The sequence below is a fragment of the Elaeis guineensis genome, chromosome 2 (genome assembly GCF_000442705.2).
Source record: "Elaeis guineensis isolate ETL-2024a chromosome 2, EG11, whole genome shotgun sequence".
NCBI lineage: Eukaryota > Viridiplantae > Streptophyta > Magnoliopsida > Arecales > Arecaceae > Elaeis > Elaeis guineensis.
This window is the reverse complement of record NC_025994.2, coordinates 127,396,216-127,408,107: the sequence shown is the minus strand read 5'-3', so window position 1 is coordinate 127,408,107 and position 11,892 is coordinate 127,396,216.

Genomic DNA, 11,892 nt, shown 5'->3' with positions numbered 1-11,892 from the left:
AATATAAATAAATATCAAAAGTTGATATAGAAAATTAACGTGGAACATATATATTATTTGCTTTGAATTATATCATAGGACCTCAGAACAAGTGATCCACGTTACTCAATAAGCACACATCATTATCTTTGTATTTGGTGCTTTGGACTGAATAAGATATTATTGAGTAGTAAGGAAAAGGATAATTTTTTAATGAAAAATGGAATGGACAACTTATCCTAAATTTTGTTATATAAAAAACAGTTAGAAAGAGCGAGAGACTAAGATTTTTTTTTTTTTTTTAAGTAAAGTCTAAGACTTTTGGCATTACTTTTGAAGGGTCAAAAAAATGCTTCTCGGAAGATATGAAGCTTTTTGGAATGATTTTGAGTTTAATAAAAATTTAGAAATAACTTATTGCTCTTCTAAAAGCTAAAAAATATATTAAAAAATAAATTTCAATTTAGAGCTTTATGATATCATCATCATCATCATCATCATTATATTATAAGAATTCTATTATAATAATATAATATTATTATAGTATAATATTATTATAAGATTATTATATTTTTGTAATTAAATTATTATATTTTATAATAAATATAAAAATTATTATATTATTTAAATTAAATATCAACAAAAAATGTATAAATTAATACTACTTTACAATAAAAATTTTTGATGATATAAATAGTTAGACAATTAAAAGCACTATGTAATATATTTTTTATCACTTTTTATATTAAATATACTTTTTCGGTTGATCACTTATAAAAGTTCCATAGCACTTTAGAATTAAAGTTAGCAAATAATAAATAGTATTTTATTAAATACTCTACCATCTGTGGTCTATAGATAAAAATCCTAATACCTATAACAAAGCCAAACGGCATACGAAAAGATCTAATTAAAAAAAAATATGATTATCAATACTCAATTAAAAATAGAGTGCTCATAGGAGAGAGATAGGGAGGAAAGGAGGAGTAGATGGTTACATATTTCAAAGGCTGAAATTTCAGCTTGAGCTCGAGGTGAATAGTGAAGCATGGCACAAGAATACGCTCAAAGGCACTATTAAATATTTGTTTCCTAGCATCGGAAATGAAATTATAAAAGTCATTTGTAATACCATAAGTGTTGAAAAATGGAAGACAAGGAGGAGAAAGAACAACAAAATTATGAAGAAAGATAAAAGAAAAACAATGGACGATGGAGAACAAGCCCTGAATTTCATCCCATTCAATAGTCATAATTCCAATTAGAACCATTAAGTTTCTATGAATTTGAAATATTTTGAATAAATCATCAAATATAACTCTCAATTGATATAATTCTAAATGACTAAGATGTCTTTTGAACAATAAAATTTTAGAAAGTCCACTCGAATCAGAAGTTTATCATTTTGACAGTTTAACTAGTTTAATGAACCAGTTTAGTCCAGTTTTCAAAACTATGGTCAAGGAGGCAAATATAACTTAATATCCACATAAGGGTTTGGAATTTACTATGCCATGAAATGATGCAAGCCATTTGGAACATAATGTAAGGTTGGAAACTTTTTTCCTCACTTTGTTAACGTATTAAAACTCTTTCAAAATACGTGGGGATGGATAAAGGTTTTTTTTAATTTGGACGGATACAGATTAGTCGAGGCCAACCTGTTCATAAATGGCCTTAATACATTACTGGCCCTTCCACCCAGTGGCTTTTCATGGATTGGATAATTCTTTCAGATCCACGCTGTTGGGGGATACCCACCGACGGCCCGACCGACTGGCGGACCGACCGACCGACGGTCCGACCGACTGGCGGACCGACCGACCGACGGCCCGACCGACTGACGGATCGACCGACTCCGACTGGGCGAGAACCCGACCGATCGTCGGTCGGGGCGACCAACTGACGGATGCCATCACCGACCATTCAACAACCCATCGCCGACCGGAGATATGTCGGGCGTATCCATCCCGACCGACTGAACCCAGTGGACTGATGGCCGACTCACATGATGCTCGCCGACCAATGGAGGGGCCCGACACCACTCAGTTGGCTACCGACCTAGGGTCGGTCGGCTCCTCCAACCACCGTACAGCCGCCAGACGTTATCAGCTCTGACACGGACATGCGGCACGGCTACCTAGGGGCATTGTCCCGCACAGGGCATAGTCAACCCTGGTGATTGGACAGCCACACGGCAACATGACGTTTTCACGGCGGCTCTGACAGTCCACAGTGAGTTGACAGTTCCTCACTTGTCCGCGCCATTAATGACGGCGCCATACTGTGCTCCACTATATATACCGGGGGAGGCAACAGTACCAGGGATCGATCCGCCCGTCTCGCCCACATACGCAGGCTCGCTCCTCTTTCCCTCTCCCTCTCTCAGAGCTTTCTGTCTACATTTCACTGTTGCCCAGTCACCTCTCTGACTTGACCGTCGGAGGGTCCCCGCCGGAGCCGCCTCCGGTCAGTACGGACTTCCTTTTGCAGGTGCACGCTCTCCGACGATCGGACGACGAGGCGATTGACCGCAACAGATTGGCGCGCCAGGAAGGGGACAGCATGGCTAGGACAAGGGCTCAACGATCGAGAGTCACTGGGTCGGCCAGGCGCTCTTCCCGCCGGGAAGAGGCCTCTCCACCACCACCGACGGCGGAGCCTAGTTCTCCGCGCCCTGCAGTGACCACGGAGGCCCAGATTGCGGCCATCGTACGGCAGATGACCGTACTGACCGATGCAGTCAAAAGCCTCCAGCAGCAACCGGCGGCCCAACCTATGCCTTCCAGGAGCAGCCGCCGACGGCCGCGCCGATCCCCGTCGCCTCCATGCGAGCGCTCCCAATAGCACTCCCACGGAGAGGAGGAGGGACGACCGCGGCACGACGACCGACGGTCCCAGCGGCCCTCTCCCTCTCCGTTGGAACGGGCAAGGAAGGAGAAGCGGCCGCGCACACCGTCGGCCTCCCTTTCAGAATCTTCCGGAGACTCCACTCCTGGGGTCTCCCAGCATCGACGAGCGGACGACTACGAGCGACGGTTCGAGGAAATCGACCGCCGACTCGCCCAACTGCAGAGGGACGGCCAGAAGTCTTCCAACGACCTCGACTTCCAGACCGCCCAACCTCTCTCCCGACTGGTTCTCGACGAGCCGATTCCAAGTCGGTTCAAGATGCCGCACGTGGAGCCATACGACGGCTCCACCGACCCAGTCGACCACCTCGAGAGCTATAAAGCTCTCATGACGATTCAAGGGGCAACCGACGCTCTTTTCTGCATCGGCTTTCCCGCCACGCTCCGCAAGGCTGCCAGAGCTTGGTACTCCGGTCTTCGATCGGGCAGTATCCATTCCTTCGGGCAGCTCGAGCACTCGTTCGTGGCCTATTTCAGCACTAGCCGAAAGCCGCCGCGAACGTCGGACAGCCTTTTCTCCCTCAAGCAGGGGGAAAATGAGACGCTCCGACGCTTCGTGGCGCGATTCAACGCGGCCACGCTCGATGTCCGGGACCTCAACGAAGACATGGCTGTCTCAGCCATGAAGCGGGGCTTGAGGGCGTCCCGATTCACTTATTCTCTGGACAAAACCCTCCCCCGGACTTATGCCGAACTACTGGAGCGCGCATACAAGTATATGCGCGCGGACGAAGGAGCATCCGACCGATGCTTGGCCGAGCCCAGAGGCCCGAAGGAGAAGCGAAGAAAAGGTCGGGAGCCCGCCGAACCAAGCCAGCCCCCGACCGATAGTCGGGTCTCACCGCCCCGACGAATCCAAAAGCCATCTCGGCAGCAGACTCCGAGGCCGGTGCGTTCCAGGTACGACTCCTACACTCCTCTCTCCGCTCCCCGTGCGCAGATCCTGATGGAGATTGAGGGAGAGGAATACCTACGACGGCCTCCGCCTCTGAAGGCAAAAGGCCTCGATCGTCGGAAGTACTGCCGGTTCCATCGGAGCCACGGCCACGACACCGAGCGGTGCATCCAGTTGAAGGATGAGATCGAAAATCTCATCTGTCGGAGGTACCTCGGCAAATTCCGGAAGGGTCCACCGACCCAACCGATTACCGATCGACGCCCCCAGCCGACTGAAGAGGCGCCGACTAACCAGCCGACGGCCGGAGTCATCAACATGATCTCCAAGCGGCTGGGCCCGGGGACGTCTGCAGGAGGGGAGCCGACGAAAAGGCCACGCCCGGACGACGTAATCACCTTCACAGAAGACGACGTTCGGGGCATCGAAACCCCTCACGATGACGCTGTTGTTGTGTCGGCGACAATAGCCAATTATGATGTAAAACGAATTTTTGTTGATAATGGAAGTTCGACAAATGTTTTGTTTTACTCGACCTTCTCCCAAATGCGACTGTCAACTGACCGACTTAGGAGGGTCCCTGTGCCCCTGATCGGCTTTGCCGGAGACACCGTCACGACAGAAGGAGAAATCACCCTACCCGTGACGGTCGGCACCGAACCACGGCAAAGCACGGTCTTCTTCACTTTCGCGGTCGTCCAAGTACCTTCGGCCTACAACGCCATACTTGGGCGACCCGGACTGAACGCCCTCAAGGCGATCGTCTCGACGTACCATCTCTTTGTTCGATTCCCGACCAAAAATGGAGTCGGGAAGATGCGCGGAGATCAACAGCTCGCCCGGCGATGCTTCCAAATCTCCGCTCAAAGCAATGAGACGAAGGATCCTCTGACCATCGACAAGCTGGACCAAAGGGAGGAGGAAGAATGGGGTTCACCCGCCGAGCAGCTCGAGGCGATCCCGATAGGAGAAAGTCCCGACAGGAAAGTTTGGGTCGGGTCTCAATTGCCCGACGTCGAACGACGCCGACTGACGGAGCTACTAACGGCCAATGCCGACATATTTGCTTGGTCGGCAGCAGATATGTCGGGCATCCCTCCAGAAACAATAACTCACCGACTCAACATCGACCCGACGATGAAGCCGGTGAGGCAGAAGAAAAGGTCCTTCGCCCCAGAGAGGCAGAGGGCCATCGACGAAGAAGTGGACAAGCTACTCGAGGCAGGCTTCATTCGAGAATCCACGTATCCCGATTGGCTCGCCAATGTTGTCATGGTCAAGAAAGCCAACGGGAAGTGGAGGATCTGCATCGACTATACCGACCTCAACAGAGTCTGCCCAAAGGATAGCTTCCCACTTCCGAAGATCGACCAGCTGGTGGATGCGACGTCCGAATTTTGACTGCTCAGCTTCATGGACGCCTTCGCCGGGTACAACCAGATCCGGATGACGCCTGAAGACGAGGAGCACACCGCGTTCGTAACTCCCAAGGGCCTCTACTGTTATCGGGTGATGCCCTTCGGATTGAAGAACGCCGGCGCCACCTACCAGCGACTCGTCAATAAGGTCTTTAAAGACCAGATCGGGCGTAACATGGAGGTGTACGTGGACGACATGCTGGTAAAGAGCGCGCAGATCCCGGACCATGTTCAGGATCTCGAGGAGACCTTTTGCACCCTTCGACGACACCGAATGAAGCTCAACCCGACCAAGTGTGCTTTCGGGGTGACCTCAGGGAAGTTCCTCGGTTTCCTCATTTCTCAGAGAGGGATCGAGGCCAACCCTGAGAAGATAAAGGCAATCCTCGACATGCGTCATCCGAACACCAAGAAGGAGGTCCAACAGCTAAACGGAAGAATCGTCGCTCTTAGCTGATTCATTTCCCGATCGGCTGAAAGGTGCCTCCCGTTCTTCAAGATTCTGCGTCAAGCAAACAGTTTCTCTTGGTCGGATGAGTGCGAGCAGGCCTTCGAAGACCTGAAAAGGTACCTGGCTTCCCCGTCGCTGCTCGTGAAGCCGCAAGCCGGAGAGACCTTGTATCTCTACTTGGCCGCATCTTCCGAGGCGATCAGTTCGATGCTTGTTCGGGAAAATGAGTGCCGAACTCATCAGCCCATCTACTACACCAGCAAAGTGCTCCACGGCGCCGAAGCCAGATACTCGGAGACGGAAAAGATGATTTTCGCCCTGACCGTCTCTGCACAACGACTTCGACCGTACTTCCAGGCCCACGCCATCGTGGTACTCACCAACCAGCCCCTGAGGGCAGTACTGCGTCGGCCCGACACATCCGGACGACTCGCTAAGTGGGCGATGAAGCTTAGCAAGTTCGACATTCAGTACCGACCAAGGCCTGCCCTGAAGGCCCAGGTCTTGGCCGACTTCATCGTCGAATGCCCGACGACCGACTGAGAGTCGGGAGCAGAAGACCCGGGATGAGATGCGGTCTCTGAGCCAGACCCGATCTCCACCTGGGTACTCCACATCGACGGAGCCTCCAACGCTCAGGGAAGCGGGGCCGGGCTCCTGCTCACGAATTCGGATGGGGTGGTCACCGAGTACGCCCTCCGGTTCGACTTCAAGGCCTCCAACAATCAAGCCGAATACGAGGCACTCCTCGCCGGCTTGAGGATGGCGAAGGAGCTGGGCATCGACTGCCTCCGGGCATTCTCCGACTCTCAGCTGATCGTGGGGCAGGTCAAGGGAGAATTCGAGGCGCGAGATTCGATCATGATCAAGTACCTTCAGAAAGTGAAGGACCTCGTGGCACGCCTCGAATATTTCGAGATCTCCCACATCCCCAGGACGGAGAATGCCCGTGCCGACGCTCTCTCCAGATTGGCAACGTCGGCCTACGACTCTTTGGGTCGGACGTTCGTCGAAAACCTCCAGCAACCGAGCATCGATCGGATCGAAGAAGTGCGACAGCTAACGTCCGAACCAAGTTGGATAGACCCGATCGTCCGGTACCTGACCGACGGGATCAGTCCCGAAGATCCCGCAGAGGCCAAGCGGCTCCGATGGTCGGCCTCGCAATATGCGATCATGGACGGCCGACTCTACAAAAGGTCGTTTTCCCTCCCTTTGCTCAGGTGCTTGGGGCCGACCGACGCTGACTACGCTCTCCGAGAGGTTCACGAAGGAATTTATGGGAATCACTTGGGGGGCAAGTCCCTAGCCTTCAAGGTCCTGCGACAAGGCTACTACTGGCCAACCATGAAGAAGGATGCGGCGGAGTTGGTCCGGAGGTGCGAGCCATGCCAAAAGTATGCCAATATTCAGCACCAACCGGCCAGCCAAATCGCTCCCATTGTCACTCCATGGCCCTTCGCCCAGTGGGGAGTCGACATTCTTGGTCCGTTCCCATCGGCGTCGGGCCAAAGGAAGTTCATCGTTGTCGCCATCGACTACTTCACGAAGTGGGTCGAGGCCGAACCCTTGGCGCAGATCACTGAGCGGAAGATGGAGGACTTCATCCAAAAGTCTATCATCTTCAGGTTTGGATTGCCGCACACCATCATCACCGACAACGGACGGCAATTCGACAACCAAGACTTCAGAGACTTCTGCGCCAGGTTCCACATCCGGCATCGATTAACTTCAGTCGGGCACCCGCAATCCAACGGTGAGGTCGAGGTGACCAACCGAACCTTGCTCCATGGACTCAAGACCCGACTCAATGAAGCCAAAGGTCTCTGGGTCGACGAGTTGGGCTCCGTTCTGTGGGCTTACCGTACGACCCCCCACGTCCCGACCGGGGAGTCGTCGTTCAGTTTGGCCTACGGGACAGAGGCTATGATCCCGCTCGAGATTGGCCTGCCATCTTCAAGGGTCGAGCAGTACCAAGAGCCAGACAACTCTGAGAGTCGGAGGGCCGACCTAGACCTCCTCCCCGAGCTACGAGATGAGGCTCAAATCCGAATGGCTTCATACCGACAGAGGGTCGCCCGGTACTACAACACCAAGGTCAGACCGAAGCTTTTCAGGCCTGGCGACCTGGTCTTGAGGAAGGCAGAAGTGTCGAAGCCCTTGGACCAAGGGAAGCTGGCTCCCAACTGGGAAGGACCCTACAAGGTTGCAGACACCTTCGGGCCGAGGGCCTATCGGCTGGAGACCTTTGAGGGGAAGCCGATTCCCCGGACTTGGAACGCCGACAACTTGAAGCTGTATTACCAGTGAATTTTGTAATTCAAAAGTCGGAATACAAGTTCAGCTTGAAAGTTCGGAGTTTTAACTCTTCAACTAATGATCGGTGCTCAGCCCCGACGTATCGACGTGGACCTAGCATCCACCTAAAACCGACGACCTCATCGTCGGTAACGCATTGGACCCTTACAAGGGCTGATGCATCTACAATGACGGGAGTTAACACTCCTTCGACGATGCGTCGGACCCTCACAAGGGCCGACGGACTCTTATGAACGGGAGTTCCACTCCTTCGACTTTCGGCAACACATCCGCCCCTGACAAAGGCTGATGCATTTGTTGCGACGGGGGTTCATACTCCTTCTACGGTCGAATTTTCGGGCCAAACCATCGGCCGACAAGCCGATCGGGCCCCGACCGAAGAAAGGCTAAAAGCCCACGCGACTGTCGTCGCGACTTCCGATCAGGCTACGGCCGGTCGAGGGATATTCGGCTTGCCACCGTCTATCACACGACGCGACCTTAGTCGCATCTACGACTTGCCGACCAACCTACGGCCGGCTGAATGACATTCGGCTTGCTACCGTATGTCAGAAGACACAGAACCCGACGCAAGAGTATGGGGACCCGACTTACTATCGTTCCCCCGACACCGCGCCGGACGACGACCGACTAAACGCATCTACGGAAGCCCGACGACCGAATCTTTACCAGGTTCGGTCGGCTCCCGACCCAACAGGTGCACCCAACTGACGACTTCGACTATCGGAAGCCGACCTAAAGTCGGGACACATTCTACTTTCAGAACTGCGCAAGTTATCGAAGTCCTACCGACTTACATGAGTCAGCAACTTGCTTAAGTTAGCGACTAAAGTTCGACATCGCAGCAATGATCGGCATTACAAACAAGAAGAAAAGGAAAAAGTTTCATTCATTGATGAAAAGAAATTACAAAGTCGGGTCGAAGCCCGGTTACATGTATTTTCGGAAAACAAAAAAGGCGAAGATAGTCGGCAGGGCCGATCATCCGTCCTAGTCGATCTCTTCGACCGACGGAGGATCGGGGATGATCGGCGTCTCGGCCATGAGCGGTGCTGGGTCGGCGACCGGAGGATGGGCTTCAGTCGGCAAGGGAACTTCGGTCGGCACCTGCTCCGGGATGGCTTCCTCCGCCACGACGACGCCTCCCGACGGCTGGTCGGCCACCTCCTCGGTCCCTTCTCCTTCGGCCCCTTCCTCCTCGACTAGCGGCGGGACGACGCGGCTGACATCCAACTCCGGGTACAAGGCATGGACGGCATCCCGACCGTCCTCGAACCCGACCCGGTATGAGACGAAGCCCGATTCGAGCATCTCCTCCCGGTATTGGTCGGAGGACCGGAAGTCCTCCACCGCCCGATCGGCCGACTCCCTCGCCGACCTTGCCTCGTCCTCAGCACGGGCGAGCTCCTGCCTCGCCGACTCTGCCTCGACCCTCGCCATTTCGGCGTCGATCTGGGCGATGGACAGCTCCTCTTCGGCTTCCGCGAGCTTCTCCAGGCTGCCCCAAAGTTGCTCGCGTTCCCCTTGGAGTTCGGCGGTGGCACCATCTCGTTCACGTCGAAGGCGACGCACGGCCCGACCTTTGTGCTTGGCCTCCTTCTTGGCCGACCGGAGTTCGGACCCAAGCCGGAAGACCTCGTCGACTAACTTAGCCTCCCGGTCGGCCGACTACTGAAGTTGGTCGGCCAACATCGCCCTCTCAGCCTCGGTCGCTGCCGACTTCTCCTTGAAGGCTGCCCGAACATTGCTGAACCTCCGGTACCCGACCTCCAGTTCGGACATTGTGAAGATCAGCTGCCGATGGAAAAAAGCTTCGTCAGAATCGCATAACACAAAAAATTTTTCTAAGTTAAAGGAAAAAGTGATGCGAAGCTTACCTCAACCATTGTCGGGTAGAACCGCGACAGCATCTCGGCCACCTGCCGAGACTGCAGCGACTCTACGTCAGCTGGGAGGAGGATTTCTTGGCACAACCTCCTCGCAAGATTGTGGTCGGCCAACGCCGACGCACCCTCGGGGTAGTATGCGTTGGGAGGCATCGAGCGGCTCCCCGACCTATCCTCCTCCGCGGGCTCCATCAGGGCTTTCCCCCGATCAGCCGCCCCGACCGACGGGACTGGCAGCGACGGGACGCTGGAGTTCGACCCGGCGCCCCCCGTTGCTCCAACGGACGCCGCCGGACGATGCTCGGTTTTCCGAACACCATCCGGCTCCACCCGCACCGGCGAAGCCGCCGATATTCCTTCGGCCGCCTCCTCAGTCGGCCTCTCCTCAGCTTGGACCGTCGGAGCCGCGAGGGCAATGACCGGCTCCGACTGGTCGGTTGCCGACGCCTCGACGGTCGGCGGGGCTGGGGCTGGTTTCTTTGCAGGGCGTGAAGGACCGGCCCCCGACGCTGGCCTCTTCCTCGTGGCAAACCGCCGAATCTCGGCGTCTGTCGGCCTCATCCTCGTGGTGTCCCTGCAATACCGACAAGAACGTTAAAGGCTGGACCAAAAGCCGACCAAAAGATGAACAAAAAGAAAGGTCGGGGGATCGGGCGATACCTATTCGGGGGACCAGACTCAAGCCGGTGTCATAGAGAGCTTGTTCGGTAACAAGCTCCCTCTGCTTCGGTACCGACATATCCTTCAGTCGGTGGAAGTCCTCCCGATCGTCTGCTTCCATCCGACTGTTGTCATTGGCCTCGGTTCGGGGTACACCCCAACGAGAAGAAAAGCCCCAAGGAGAAGAGGAGGAAACAAAGAAGAATTGGTTCTTCCACCCATAAATGGACGATGGAAGACCGGTGATGAAAGCAAGACCCTTTCGGGGGTTGAAGAGCCACCACCCTCGGGCTTTAGGGTGGGGTCGGAGCACAAAAAACGCCCGGAAGAGTGAGACACGGGGGTTGGTCGGCAAGAGTTGACACAACAGTGCGAAAGAAATGATTAAACGAACAGAGTTCGGCGCCAGTTGCGCCGGACAGAGTCCGTAGTAATCAAGTAGATTCCGGACGAACTCCGGAATCGGAAGTCGAAGATCCGCACGAAGGTCTTCAACGTACAACGCCAGATCACCAGGCGGAGGGTTGTTGACCCGACCACCGGCCCCTGGAGCGGAGAGTCGAAACTGCTCCGGGATGCGATAGTGCTCCCGAAGCCGATCGACGTTCGGCCCCAAAAGCGAGGAGGCCTCATCTTTCGGAGCCGATCGGGAGTCGTCGGTCGGGTTCCCCGACCGAGCTCCCTGGGTCGGATTCCTGGTCATTATGCCGGAACCGAAAGAAAAGAAAGAAAAGAAAGAGAAGAAAGGGAAGAAGAAGGAGAAGAGGGGACCACGAACCAGATGGACCCTCCGCAAGCGAAGAAGAGCTCTGCCCGCGACGACTGAGAAATCGCCCGGACAGAGTTTCCCCAGCGAAATGTTGCAAGTGTGGGTCAGGGGTCCGGGAGGTCCTATATATATAGGGCCGACCGACGGCCGAGATGCTTCCGCGCCGACCGAAGACCTGCAGATGCGCGACGCGTGGCGCCCGCCGGTTGGCGGACGAGTCGGCGCGCCCCGTCCCGGGACGGCCGCACCGCCCACATTAAATGCCGGAGGGGGCGCCGGCCAACCACCTTGACACGCGGCACGCGGGGAGCGGCTCCGCATTCACGCGCCCGCGCCGATTCGCGTTCCCGATGGGACGCCCGACAGCAGCCCACTCTCCCGCGATCGGCGCCGAATATCCGATCGTCTGACGCCGTATCGTCCGACGCCCGATCTTCTGACACCGACGTAACGTCTGGCGACGACAAGACGTGGCGTCTGACACCTGACACCGACGTGACTTCTGACACCGACTAGACGTCCGGATCGCTTGGCGTTCATGAGGCGTCTGACACCGGATCATCCGGCGGTACGGTCGGATCTACACATACGACAAATCCGCTC